We start from the raw sequence: 15,607 nt of genomic DNA on the forward strand, positions 1-15,607 counted from the left end.
GCTTCTTACTGCCTTCTAGTCATTTGATTAATTTTACACTTTTTTTCCACCTATTTTTCTGCTGTTGATTGTTTAGTGTCAGAGGGGAAGAAGAGTTCCAATTCTCAGACATGTTTTTAGGAGAGAATTTCTAGTCAAAGAAAGGTGAATGTAGCCAGAATTAGCTGTTGATTTCTCTCCCTATCTTTTAGTACTGGGTGCACCTCGGGCTACACTAGTGAGATTCAACTGGAAGAGAAAGTACATGAATCATATGCTTCCTCAACCAGAGTAGACAGCATGGGAACACTGGCAGAGATATTATCAGCTGCTTTTCTCCTGCAACCAGCTCCCTAAGGCTATCCAGGTCTAGCTGGTGAAACCTGCACAGCAATGATGGATGGGGGGAAGGAAAAGAATCCAAATTCACACACACCTGGAGTTGCAGAGGTATTGATGAAAGAATTTCCAGCTGTTCTACTCCCACATCCAACTCCCTCTGCTTTCTGAGGCTAGTTAGTGGAATTTGAACCAGTATTGCTTATTTGAAAAGAGCTAGAAAACAGCATATTTCCAATAAAAGGAAATGATGTTTGAGGCAAAGAATATGCTGATTATCTTCATTTGAGAATTACATATTTCATTCTTGTATCAAAAAGTCAAACCATATATATGTACAATTGTGTAAATTTAAAAAAAAAGTGATTATACATATAATGTAGTATTATTCCATCTTAAAAATAAAAGCAATTCTTTTTCTTTTTGGCAAGGTTTTTTGCTATAGGGCACATGCACTCTCCAGACAGAGAGAGAGACAGAGAGACAGAGAGACAGAAAGTGAGAAATCACCCCCAAGGGGGGATGGCTATGCCGCAATCCCTTCTCCTCCATTCTCCTCTTGGAATTTTAGGCATGCACACACATGTGACTGGCGTGAGTTTAAGCCACCGTGTCTGGGACTCGAACCACAGTTGACTACATGGGAGTCCAGCGACATAGCCATTACACTAACTGCTGGTCCCAAAATAAAAGCAATTCTGACACATTATTCAACATGGATAAAATATTACATTAATTGAAATGCATCAATCACACATAGAAATAGTATGCTTCCATTCATATGTGTACTGGTGTAATCAAATTCACAGAAAAAAAGGTGACTAGAAAAAACATTCCACTAGAATGTGGAAAAATTAATAAAGTTGCCACTTGGAAAGATTAAAATGTTTTGGAAGCAAATGATGGTAATAGTCTAGCAACTGAATGCTTATACAATTGAACTGTAGGTTAAAAATTAAAATAACTTTACCCCCCCCACTGGTGACTTTTGTTCATTTATGTGTGCCTTTAGATTTTTCCTTGCCTCATCATTGCTGCCATTAGCCTCATTAGCATCACTCACATTGTAGGAGAAAGCAAAAGTAGGAGAAAGGGACTAAACCTCTCATCACTTCAAGGTGCTTTCAGATATTTCCTGGCCCTGCACCCCATCATTAGCTTCCTGAATTTTACCCATGGTGGAGGATCAGGAGAAAAGGAGTGAGTAATAAAATAATGGCAATTCTGATTTCCCTCCTGGCCCTTTTGACCACCCAGGTATATTTTCAGATTTCACAGTACAGTGCCTTGCATCATGCAGTGAGATGCACAACTTCTGCTTCTTCTAATTACATCTCTCCAGCTCAGTCCCAAGTTCATCTGATCCTGAGAGTTTGGGAGAGAAACCAAATAAAGATAGGTACATACACTCTGCTCTGGTTGGAGGCTTTCTACCAAAAACACACCTGGGAATTAAATCTGTTCTTTTCCTGAATACATAATATAAATCCTCTGATCTAGAACTGAAAGTCTCAGATTTAGACAAAACCACTAAAAAGAATGAAAAATAACCAAAAAAAGAGGGCAACATATGGGAAATACTAGACAACATTAAATGTCTGTCTATTTAAATAATAGGTATTCCAAAGGGTTAAGAATCAGATAAAGGCATAGAAATTACCTTCAATGAGATACTTGCAGAAAATTTTTCAAGTCTACAGAAATAATCATACAAAAAGACCCAGCAAATACATAGGATGCCAAATAGATTCAACATCCTCCCCATGGCACACTTTAGCCAGATTTGTCAAAATAAATGATAAAGACTGTATTCCAAAAATGGAAGAAAGAAACATCAAGTTACTCCCAAAGGTTATTCTCTTAGGCTATCATCAGATCACTCAATGTATGTTGAAATGTTGATTGTTTCATTTTTTATTTATCTGGCTCCCCTCCTCTGCACACAGGTTAATTCCTAAGTACAAAGCAGTCTTTCATGAAGAAAGGTGTATGCCAGCCAGGCTACTGGGGGGAGGGTCCTCTTCCAGCACCAAAGCCCAAGTCAGGAAACCCAGAGTACCTACTCCAAGGATGCCTGTCTCTCTCTAAAGAGGAGATAACCCCCATTTGACTCAAACTATTTCTAAAAAGGCAAGTAAAGGAGCTCTCCTAAACTCACTGTATGAAGCCTTCAATATATTGATATCAAAAGCAGACAAAGATATAATCAACAAACAAAAAACTATAAAACAATATCCCTGATGAATGTAGACATAAAGATCCTCAACACATTAAAAAGATATACACCATGTTAGTGTAATTAGTGCAATTTGACTTCATATATGTAATGTGAAGTATGTAATATATTAACGCAAAAATTAACAGCAAGTTGACAATAAAATGAAAAATAAAATACATTTAGGAATGAATCTATTGATACCTGGGAATTTTTTTGTTTGGAGATTATTATTGATTGATTGTCATTGCTTGTTATTGGTCTATTTAGGCTTCTTAAATCTTCCTGATTCAATCTCAATCGATTATATGTGTTCAGAAATTTATCTCTCTAATCCAGATATTTTCATTTGTTAGTGTATAGTGTAATATTCAGTATACTGGTTTCTTTCTATTTTGTTTTTGTCTAGCTAATAGCATGCCGATTTTGTCGGTCTTTTTGAAGAGCCTGCTTTTGGTTTTATTTATTTTATGTGTAATTCTTCATTCTCTATTTTACTCATTTTTGCTTGAATGTTCTTTTCTCCTTGTATTTTTGTTTTGTTAGTTTCCTAGTTTTTTGAAGCATGTTTTTAGCTTGTCTATTTGCCACTTTTCTTTTCTTTTTTTTTTTTTCACCAATTGCTATGAATTTTTCTCTCATGACAGTTTTTGCTGTGTAGTGTAGGTTGGGGAATGTGTTCATTGTCATTGGTTTCAATGAATCTAATTTCAGTCTTAATTTCTTCAGTGGTTGTGACGTTATTCAGAAATAAGTGGTTAGTTTCCATGTTCCTGCGTGTTTTTTGATCCTGTCTGCAGATAATTTTATAATTTTTCTACTGTGCTTGGAAAAGACAATGGATATAGTTTGTATATCTTTGAATTAGTAATGTGTGTTTTATACCCTAACATGTGGCCAGTCTGAAAATTACACATTTAGATGTGAAAAAAATGTATAATGTTATTATTGTGTGATAAGTTCTATATATGTCTGTCAAGCTTATTTGATTTACATTATAATTTAAATAATGTATCTCTTTGCATATTTTTTGTCTACTTGATCTGGCTGGAAGAGATAATTGGGTGTTGAGATACTCAATGATTAGAGTGTTGTAGTCTATCTTTCCCTTTAGATCTAAAAGTCTTTCATATATTTGATTGCTCCAGTGTTGAGTGCATCGATATTTATGTTTCATATCTTCTAGATGAATTAGCCCTTTTAGTACTCTGTCATAGCCTTCTTTGTCTCCTAGAGTTTTTGTCTTATAGAATATTTTATCTGATACCAGTATTAGAACTCAGCTTTTTAGTATGTAATATCTTTTGCCTATCTTTCACATTTTGTCTATGTATGCCTTTATCAGTGAAATGTATATTGGCAAGCAGGATATAGAGTGGTTTTATTGTTTGTTTGTTTTAATCATTCTGCTAGTCTATGTCTTGATTTAGAATTTAATTCATTAACATTCAATGTTATTATCAATATTTATATACTAAAACCTGCCATTTTGATATTCATTTTCTTAACTGTTTTTGTCTTCTTAGTTTATTTTTTTCTCAGTGTGAGTATTGCCTAAGTTAATCACTCAAGAGGAGTACTTTACATCTTGAAGGTGGAATCAGCAGCAATCCTGTGGGGAACCAGACAAAACATTGACTTTTCAGTAAAGACTTTGAACGATATAGGGGGAATTAGAATTAGAATAGTTAATATTTATTCACAAACCATTAATATGTGTACTTTATTGTTGCTGTTATGATAATAGGAAATTTTATTTACTTTTATGCTAGTTTATATTTTGAGAACACATTTTTGTCAATTTTTGTTTTTATTTGTCCTGTTAGGCTTGTCCTTGAAATATCTCTCCATTTACTCAAGATTTATAGTTGAAGTTTACTGAAAAAAATTTAAAAACAAAAAACATATTGTTTCTACAGAATAAATTTATTGGAATGTGTACTGAAGTAAGGTTAGAAGTTGTAAACAACACCATGACTTGAAAGGCTTTAGTCTAGGGATGCAAGAGTAATTCAACATACACAGAATAGAAGTAATACAGTATATTAACAGGAGGAAAGTAAAAATAAGATCTTATTGATTGACAGAGAAAAACATTTAATAAGCTACATTTTTTTTCATGATTAAGACAGCAAAATCATCATAATGATATGGAGCAATCTAGAACTGATAAACAACCTTGAAGCAACCCAAGGTTGGTAACTGCCTGAACTTTCTGTTCAGTAATGAATTAACTTCCCCTCTCCAGCAGAGGCCATGAACAAGTTAGACTCCCTTCTTCTCTATCAGTTCCATGTTAGGGCAAACTATATACACTTTCCTTTATAGGACATTCCAAGTGTGCCGAAACTGCCCCTCCCCAATTTGCCTATAAAAAACTGTGTCCAACTCTCTGTCAGAGTCAGAGATTCGAAGCCTTAGTTCCTCCATGCCTACCAGTGTGATAAAGAGTTCTATCTCCCCAAGTGCTGCTTTCCAGTCCTTAGCATTTAGCTTTCTACAACATTTTTGGGAAGAGGCTGGGAAGTGGAATTAGGCTGGCCCTTTGAGCCACTGATCCCAAGGCATCCCTTTCTAGGATGGGCATAATGCTGTGTAGAGGTAGCCATGTACCCTTCTCATCTGATAGGCTCCCTCAGTTGGGGGGGTACCTACCCCGAGGCTGATTACTGCTGGGTCATCAGACTCTGGTTGGAGGGAAAGACCAACTCCTGAACCCTGGTACATCAACCCTGGTCAACTCTGGTAATCTGGTAAGACCCTAGGGATCTATAGAACCTTAGCCAGGCCTACTCGGATTGAGTAGAAGAGGAGACTTGATCTTTTCCTTTGGTTGCAGGACCAGTAGTAGTTAGGGTTCACCTGGTGTGTGGCTGGTGTGGGGAGGAAATGCATAACCTCAAAATGGGAGTGTGAATATCCAGCATGAGTGAATATGTTTGTGGCTTCGTGGCCTTGGTTACAGAGTGATAACTGAGTCTGCACTTGCAATTCTGTGGCAGCCCTGTAATGGCTAAATCCCAAAATTAACACTGCCCCTCCCTGTGCTTTCAATCTGGTGCAGGATTTATATCTGATTACTTATAGCCAAGGAGCTGAAAAATTCCATGAGAGACATCGCCAGGCATATACTTGACTGGTCCCTTCTGGGGAACTCCCATCCCTTGTCTGTTGTGTCACTGTTCAATGTAGGGGGAACACTAAGGCCGATGGGAAAGTTTCCACTGTAGAGGTGGGTAAGGAGAGAAGCAAATGTCAGGTCACTGATTATGCCCTCAGATGCTAAAACATGAGTTTCTACCAACAGTGATGCAAAATGTCCTCCTTGAGACCTTCCTGACCCTCCTACAACTTCCACAGCAGAGTCAAACCTGCCCTCTTTGTCCAAGTGGAGAGAGATCAGGCACCACCTTCTACCTTGACAGCTTTCCTTCTTCAGTCAGCTCAGCAGACTTCTGTTCCCTCATTCTCCTCCATTCTACCTGTCACCCACTTCAGAAATACCCACTCTAGCACCAGTGTAGCCACTATTGGAATACTACAAAATTGACCCAGAAGAGAGACCACTGTGGTCTTTCTGATCACAGCCATTGGCCAAGGCCCTCCTGCAGAATAGCCTAACCCTCTATGCTGCCTGGCCCTTCTGGCAGCACCCCCAAGAGACTGCATAGCTCCTGAGCCTCTGGGCTAAGGCCAATTCCCAGGAGCCTTCATTCCTTCAAAATTTCATTGACTACTTTCTTCAGCCAGTGATCTCTCAAGCTCCCTGGGAGGCCCAGGATTTTGATATCTGGAGAGATCAGAGATATTTGGGCTACACTGCTCAGCACTGCCATGGGAAAACACCAATCCAAGTTATACAAGTCCACTGTACTGGATTATATGTTATATAATTTCATCTAACTTATGGAGTCAAAATGAAACTGAAAAAGCTGAGAGCCCTTTGTGAGGTCAAGTGTCCTTTTATGGTTGGATGGCTGCCAGAGGGAATCATACACCTCCTTACAGTGTGGGCTATGTACAATGTTTTTACTAGCACACCAGACCACCCTGATCAGTTTTCCTGTGCTGACTCCTGGCTGCAGATAGCCCAGATTCTTCCATCATGGGTATAAAAGGGAAAAGCCTTTTTGGCTGCCTGTGTTCTGACCCTGCAGTAGACCTGGATCAAAAGAAACCCATGGGCCCTGTCATGCAGGGTCCTCCAGAAGAGGAGCCATTAGCACCTCCAACACTGTATGTCTCAGCTACTGAACATACAATTGAGACTCTCAACCATCAGTCTCCCCAGGGACTGAAGAACAGTCTGAGGAGCCAGCAGCAGCTCAGGGAGGAAGCCACCCACCATGCCTGGACCCCACTTCACCCACCATCACCCAGTGAGCTGCTGTGGCCCAGGGAAACCTCACCCTTAAGATGCCCCTCCAAGAAAACCAAGAACCCCTTCAAATAGGTGCAAATGAGGCCATTACAGAAGGCAAAGCAACTTCTACTACCAGACCTTCACTACCACCAATTTGCTCAATTGGAAATTCCACTCCCTCTCTTATTCAGAGTGGCCCTAGGCAATGGGAGATCTCATGGAGTCTATACTTTAAACCCACCAATCTATTTGAGGTGACCGTCAACAATTACTCCTCATAATACTCAATACAGAGAAATGATACAGAGTCCTTTTTTCAGCAAAGAAATGGTTGCAAGAATACATCCCTGACAATGAGGTAGATCCAGAGGGTTGGGTCAGGACTGCCTTTCTGAATGAGAAACTCAACTGTAACATCAATATTATGGGTGGCTGAACCCAGCTCAGCAAATATCAGAAGAAACTATTACAGGCAATGACAACCAGTGCAAGAAACTTAATAACATGGAAAAAAACTCAGAAATAATTTAGAAGACAGATGAGTCACTGGGCAATTTTATGAAAGGATCTGTGAGTCACACTGGATACTCTATTTGACCGTGGAAGTCCAGAAAGCCAGTGAATGATTAATTCCCCTTTGTCACCCAATAGCCCCTGACATTCATAGAAAACTCCAGAGGCAGAAAGGCTTCACTGGGATGAATGCCACCCAGCTACCAAAGATCGCTAATCAAGTCCTCATGAACTAAGACTGAGAGAATGTGGCGAGCACTGAATATGGAATTCATTTGAGCTATCCGCCATCTTGAGCTATCTACCATCTTGGAAACCATTAGGCTTCACATCCGCACTGAACAAACCGTCTCTCAGAAATCAACCAACTGTTCTCCCCAGAAGTGGTTGGGTTTCTAGGCAATGGGAGAGATCCACCCACATCAATGATTGGTTCATGATGTTCTATCTCATTTGCATTTCAGGCAGCCAATTGGTGCCCACCAGCTGTATATAACTCACCATTTTTCCTGAATAAACGGAAGTAGACGGAAGAAGACGACTTGATCAGCACCTTGTATTGTGTGTGCGTGTGTTTGTCCCATCTCTCACTCCCTCCACCAGGGAACATGTTCGACTGTCCCGCAGGTTGGGACAAGAGAAGAGAAAGAAAGCAGATCAGCAAATAAAGCAAAAGGCAACCCTGCTGCCCAGGGCTCAGAGTAACCCAATGCACATACTGGAGAGGATGAAAACTGAAAGGTGAATTCTCCAAGCAGAAGACAAATAAAGGCAGAATGACCAAGAATCCACCAGGAACCCTTGACATTTATAGTAGATACTGAAGATAAACAGTCCATTGTCCCCAAGCCCTTGGTGCCCCTGTCAGGTCAAAATGCCACCATCATGAGGGCCATTGGAAACACCAACACTTAACCTGTTTTACAGATGACAAGCTGTCAGCTGAGTAAGGGCACCAGCTTAGCCACAAGTTCCTGTACCTGCCTGATGGCCCAGTCCCATTACTGGGAAGAGACCTATTGACTAAACTCAGAGCATAAATCAGCTTTAACTCCAGAGCTCAACTGCATTGACTGTCAGCACTCCCAAATCCTGACTGTAACAATGCCCAAAGAGGAAGAATGGTGAATATTCACACCTGGCGAAGTACTTGCTATTGATTTTGAGAATTTTTCAGGTCAGAAAACTGAGTGTACTTTGCTCTAATATGCTGACAGCCTCTTGCTTGCTGGAATGACCAGAGAAGATCCTGGAAGGGAACTCAAGTACTGCTCCAGCTTCTCTCCTAGGCCAGATACAAGATCTCAATGAAAAAGGCCCAAATCTGTCTTACTCATGTGTAGTTCCTAGGATTTATTCTGACTAAAGGACACCAGGTTCTAGCACATGAATGCAAAGAGGTAGTATGTGGGTTTCCTCAGTCCACAACCAGGAGGCAACTACATGAGTTCCTTGGAGCAGCAGGATTCTGTAGGATTTGGATCCTAGGCTTTGCTGAGGTCAGACAACTGTGTGAGCTACTCAGAGGCCCAGAAGAGGCCTCCTTCAAATGGGGACCCCCTCCATGAGCATGCTTTCCAGAATCTCAAGTCAAGTCTTGGGAAAAATCCTGGCTTTGAGGCTCCCAAACATCACCTGAGAATTCAATCTGTCTGTAAATGAAGAAAAAAGTCAGACAGCACAAGGAGTTCTGACTCAGCCCATAGGACCTTGGAACAGACTCATTGCCCACCTAAGAGACTTGACTTTGTGGCATCTGGATGGCCCCATTGCCTGAAGCCCTTGCTGCCACTGTTGAATTTATTAAAGAGACAGACAAATTAACCTTAGACCAAGTTATCACTGTCTAGATCCCATACTCAGTGACCACCCTGATGAACAGTAGTATATATAAACCAACCAGTTTCTCAGAGTGATGGGATCTTCTCCCCTCTGGTGTCCTCTGCAATGGATGACTGCCACTTTCTTTGGCTCACAGACTGCTCGTGATAACTGGCAAATTTCTTCTTTGTTGACTTTTCTTCTGCCAAGAGGAGTTCTCTCGCTTGGTATAGTGCTGTCTTACCAACCACCAATTTTAGGGCTTGGATTAATGCTCAGAGTTCTGCCTGCTGAGCTGACCTTCAGTGGGCTAGCCAGCTCTAGGATGGCCGAATACAACGGTGTATTGATCAGTAACCCTTGGATTAGGCCTTGAACTCTCAATGCTCTCAACCTTTCCAGTTTCCTCCCAGCCATGCTGGGGCCTCCTGACCATAATTATAAAGAGGCCCTCAGTGAAGTCTTTTCTGGATGCCCCGACCTTGCAGACACAGTTGAAGATCTCACCCTCTTTACTGAATTATGTACAGAAAGGAAACTGGTATACTGGCTATGCAGTTACCTCTCAGGACACAGCTCAGGGGGTTGAATTCTGGTCATTAATCCAAGCCCTAAAATTGGTTGTAGGCAAGAGAGTACACATTTTCACAGACTCACAGTATGTGTTTGCCACCCTATATATCAATGGGACATTATTGAGAGAGAGGACTCCTCTTGGCAAAAGAAAAGACAGTTAAAAACAAAAAATATATATGCCAATTACTAGAAGAAATTTCTTCGCTCTGGGAAACTGCTTAGCAGACCAGGCAGCCAAGGCTGCCACCAACCAAATCCCAACTGCTCTAGTCAGAGTGTTATAACTCACAAGTTTCTCAAAAGTCTCCACCCCCACTCCTGACAAACTTCATTGGGAAAAACAAGAGAGAGCAACTCTGGAAGAAGACAGGTGGTGAAGACTGAAAGATTAAAAAATATACATGCCCGAGCCCCTTGGATATTCATTGGTAAAGCAGTACCTTGAGTTAACTCGATGGAGAGCTTATTGGACAGATACTATGTCAATTCACCTACCATCATTTTGTACAACCAGAAGCATGCAATGTGAGACCCATTCCAGAAATAACTGCACCCAGAGGCCAACTTGGCTGGCTGGAATACAAGTTGCTGGGACAACTTCCCTAGAGTTACTAGAGGCAGATTACTCAGAAGTACAACCATGCTGGGGCTACACATACTTACTAGTCCTTGTCTGCACTTACTCAGTTTGAGTGGAAGCCTTCCCTATGTGAACTTAAAATGCCAGAGAAGTGGGGACCAGCAGTTAGCGTAATGGCTATGTCGCTGAACTCCCATGTAGTCAACTGTAGTTCAAGTCCCGGACCTGGTGGCTTAAACTCATGCCAGGTGTGTGTGAGTGCCTGCCCAAGATTCCAAGAAGAGAATGGAGGAGAAGGGATTGCAGTGTGACCATCCCCTTTGGGGGGAGGGGTGATTTCTTGCTTTCTGTCTCTCTGTCTGGTGAGTACACATGCCCTATAGCAAAAATCCTCTCGAAAAAAAAAAAAATGCCAGAGAAGTTACTTGAACACTTCTGAAGGAAGTTACATGTCAGTTTGAGCTCCCCCTTATGATCAGGTCAGATAATGACCCTGCTTTTATGGCAGAAGTCACACAGGGAGTAATAAAGCCCTTAGCCATAAAATTGAAACTTCACACTGCCTAATGACCTCAGAGCTCCAAGAAGGTGGAACAAATAAACCCCACCCTAAAATCCACCATTGTAAAACTCTGTCAGGACACTGGGCAACCCTGCATGGATGTCCTACCAATGATCCTGTTATGAATTCTATACATTCCACAGAAACAAGGTTATTCCCCTTATGAGAGTCTACTTGGCCAACCACCCTCTTTAGTCACCCAGGCCCTAATAGCTGCCATCTGTCAGCTGGGTAAGGCAATCCTGACTCGGGATCTGGTGGCCTTGGGGAAAATTTTAAAGGAAATAGCCTGTGTAATCTTAGAAACAATCTATGTCCCCCTCAGAAACTATGTACACTATGAGCCCAGGGACTTGGTGTGGCTTAAAAATTGGAAGAGAATCACTATAGCCCATCTGGTTGGAGTTACATGTGCTTGTTAGCCCCACTGCAGCTAATGTTTCAGAGATGGCCCTGGGAATCCTCCACTTGTGAATGAAGCAAATCACAGCACCAGAGAACCCTGGGACCTGGATGAAGCAAAGATACCATGAGCAGCTGGCCAAGATGACCTTCTAGAGGACCAAGACTTGTCATCAGTACTACAGCCCTGCTGCAGATATTCCTGGGCTGGCTACTCTATGCACAGAAGAAGATTGAGGAGTCTAAAGCCCTGCTTTTTCACTCCAGACACTGACCCATCTATGCACAGCAGGAGCTTGAGGACAGTGATAAACACCCTTATAATACTCTTCAACTTCCCACCTTTAAGCCATCAAATATCAACTGCTTGTCACTGCCCTGGAATGCTACATTTACTGCCCTGTTAATTGACCCTCCTTAGGCATAGTTAAGGAGGTTCAGGAGGGGAGAATGATGATATAGAGTAATCTGGAATTTATAAACAATCTTGAAGCAACCCAAGGCTGAGAACTGCCTGAACTTTCTGTTCTGGCATGAACTAACTGCCCCTCACCAGAGGTTTAAACAAGTTAGACTTCCTGCTTCTTTGCCAGTTCCATATTATGGCAAACTCTGAGCCCCTGCCCTAATAGGATACTCCAAGCATGCTGAAACCACCTCTCCCCAATTCACCCATAAAAAAACTGTGTTTAACTCTTGGCAGGGTCAGAGATTCAGTGTGGTATAATAAAGAGATCTCCTATCTCTGTGAGTACTGTTTCTTTTATTCCTCAGGGTCTGGTTTCCTGCAACAATATTGTAGAGACACTGTTTTATTTATTTTTTTTTTAAGTGTAAAGATTTGTTTTATTTCTACTGGGGAAAGAGGAGGATAAATATAACTGTTTTCCAATTTGCTTTCCACTGTATACACACATACACACATAAATACACATACATTCACCAAAAATACCCCAACAACAACAACATCAAAAATCAAAACACCCTCGAGCTGCACCAATACTTCATATTATGACCAAAAGAATAGATCCTGGGAGGAAGTGCAAAATGCAAAATCAAATGACAAAAAAATGCTGAACACATAGCATTATTAATATACAAAATATTTATATTACTTAACTAGTAACAGGTGATGTTCTCCGTGTCTGTAAAACTTTGAAACCACATAACTGACTTGTTAAATCTAGCCCACGCCAGCTTCCAAAACCAGAAAAGCTTTCAGGTAGCTTCATTCATTGATGCCTCATCAAAGTTTTCTACAAGATCTGGAACATCGTCATCCTCTTCATCAATGTCTTCTGGTTTTGGTGCTTTGCTCTCCAAGACTTGCCGTGGGAACTGTTCAGCTAATTTCCTAAGGCTTGTTAAGCTGTCTGCACCAAGTTGACTTAATATTCCAGGAAGCATTTCTGTGATTGGTTTGGCTTCTGCATGACCAGTAATTGCAAAGGTATTAGCAGAGAGGGAAGCTTAGACTTTGGTATTGTTGAAATGAATAACTGTCCCATCATCTTTTAACACAATAGAAGCCAAATATGATAAAATTATAGCTAACAACATATTGAATGGGAGAAAGCAGAAAGTGTTTTCTTCAAAAATGGGAACAAGTTCAGGTGCCCACTTTTACCAATCTTTTCAAATGTAGTGCTGGAAATCCTGGCCAGTGCAATCAGATGAGAGAGTAAATAAACGACATTCAAATAGGAAAAGAGTAAAATGATCTCTATTTCTAGATGACAAGATTATGTACATGGAAACTAAAAAAAGGTCCAGCAAAATACACCTGAAAGTGATAGATAAATTAGGTAAAGTGATAGGGTAGGAAATTATTTACAAAAAACTATTACATTTAGATAAACCAACAACCAACAGATTGAAGTTGAATGCAAATGTCAGTACCATTTACAATGCCAACAAAAAATGATAACTAGGAAAAATCTTAAGCAAAAAGGTAGAAGACTTTTACAGGAAAACTACGAAAAAATATTGAGCATGATACTTAAAAGTGGAAAGACATCTCATGTTCCTGGAACAATTAATATAATCAAAATTCAATTCAAATTAAATTAATATACAAATTCAATGTAATTCCAATAAAGTTATGAGATGAAGAAATAAAAATAGATAGCAGAAACTGAATTGGAGGTTAGAGAGATACTCAGGGGAAGAAAAAAAACACATTTAATGGACAGGAACAAAACAAGAATGTCAAGGTATGTAATATCTTAGACTTGCTTGACATGCAGTGCATCTATACTGAGAGAATCCCTGTCATATATATATATACACACACACACACACACACACACTTAAACACACACACACTATATATATATGCACACTTATATATACACTTATACACACACACACATACATATATGTATGATACAATTTTTTAAGTAAAAAGATGTTTTAATGTTATGTATTTGTCACGATAAAAAATTTAGAACAGTAATAGAAGGTGATTGGGACAGACTTAGAAAGTACTTTACAAAGTAAATGGGAATAACTCCCTGGATAAACAGACATACAAAGACATAAGCATATGAAGTTCTCCAGTTGTAAGATATACATGGTAATGTTCTTGATTTGATAATAATGTAATAGCCATGTATTTGAAAACTATACTTTTTTTATGGAGATTTACAACAATTAGAGAAAAAAATGTCAGGGAAGACAAAAGGAAATAATGTACAATTCAAGATAATGTAGAAGCATCTAAGACTGATGGATCATTGTCTCAATTTGAATGAATTATTAAGTTCATTTTCCTTTTGTATTCCAGCTTTTTTTTTACAACCTGTTCAGTCATTCTAGTTTTAAAATAGTACTTTTACCTATGTCTTTGAATGTAGTTGTTTTTCTTTGCCTTTTAGATAATAATTAGAACAGTTCCCATCAGAGGCCACATTTGCCTTCTTCTCCCTTAAATATTCTTCCCTTCAAGTATGTATTTGAGTATCATATAAATAAAAAATATATATATTTAAATGGTTTTAATAGTTATCTTCTGGGGTTTCAACTCCTCAGAAACAAATTTCACAATAGAAAAAAGAACACTGAACAAAAATGAAATTTCATGTTTACTTCAAACAATCTAGTGTTTATTTTATAAAGAAGAAAGTACTCTTGAGAGCAATTTAGAACCATGCTCACAAGGATACTGATTGCAAGGGTGACCAATAGTTCAATTTATGTCTATGACTCTGTTAACAATTTCAAGTTATCCCGTCCTTTGCTGTTCAGTGTCATGAAGCCAACTTATAAAACCAAATCTGAATGTCATGACTCAAGTTTTATTCCATTTGGGCAAAGGAACAGAGAAGTGGTGCCTAGTTACCAAATCCTTTTTGCTGTCTTGAGTTGTAGAATTTTAAGATATACCAAATGGCGCAATGGACAGAATAGGGTAACATAGGGATGAATATTCAGAGCTTTTCCTAGAAAAGGCAGAATTTTCTGTAATTCCAAAACCTGTCTCCCTTTTCTGCTTACAAGATTATTTTCCTGGTGACTTTCTTATTTTTTTAAATTTCTTTTTTTTTATTTACATTTTTTAATATATTCAATCACATTATTAAGCTTACAAGGTGATCGTTTTAATATGTGAATATTTCTCCCCAATTGAGTTGATCAAAATATAACAACACTACCTCCCTGTCTCAACAATGTTGTCTTTGTATCCTTCCTCCAAATGTTCTTCCCCAGGCCCCACTCCTCCACACACACCACATCTGGCATTCACATCCATGTCTTGTGTTTGTACATCCTTTAGCCTGTCTGTTTCAGTTACAGAGTGTGGACATTTGGTATATATTGAGTGGGGACATACAGTGTCTCTCCTTCATAGCCTGGCTTGCTTCACTCAGCTGTAAATCTTCCATATTCTTCCACTTTCTGTCAAAAGCCAGGGTTTTGTTGTTCTTAATGGCTGAATAGTATTCCATAGAGTATATGTGCCACAGTTGTTCAATCCATTCAGTCATTCAGGGACATTTGGGTTGGTTCCATGTCTTAGCAATCATGGAAAGTGTCACAATAAACATCGATGTGTAAGCACTTTTCCAATGAGAAATTCTTATGTCCTTTGGGTGGATGCCGAGAAATGGGATTATTGGATCATGTGGCAGTTCTATTGGTAGATTTTTGAGGAGTCTCCAAATGGTTTTCCACAGTGGTTGGACTAATTTACATTCCCACCAGCAGTGTAAAAGACTTCCCCTTTCACCACAGCCCCGCCAACACTTATCTTTTTTT

The 15,607-nt window shown here is 39.7% G+C and overlaps 1 pseudogene; it reads right to left on the bottom strand.

Annotated features, from left to right (window-relative positions):
• Positions 1-12,568: 12,568 nt before the first annotated feature.
• Positions 12,569-12,910, bottom strand: LOC102473869 (transcription factor BTF3 homolog 4 pseudogene; annotated as a pseudogene).
• Positions 12,911-15,607: the final 2,697 nt, after the last annotated feature.

This window comes from Tupaia chinensis, unplaced genomic scaffold (assembly GCF_000334495.1).
Source record: "Tupaia chinensis unplaced genomic scaffold, TupChi_1.0 Scaffold000037_22, whole genome shotgun sequence".
Taxonomy (NCBI): domain Eukaryota; kingdom Metazoa; phylum Chordata; class Mammalia; order Scandentia; family Tupaiidae; genus Tupaia; species Tupaia belangeri.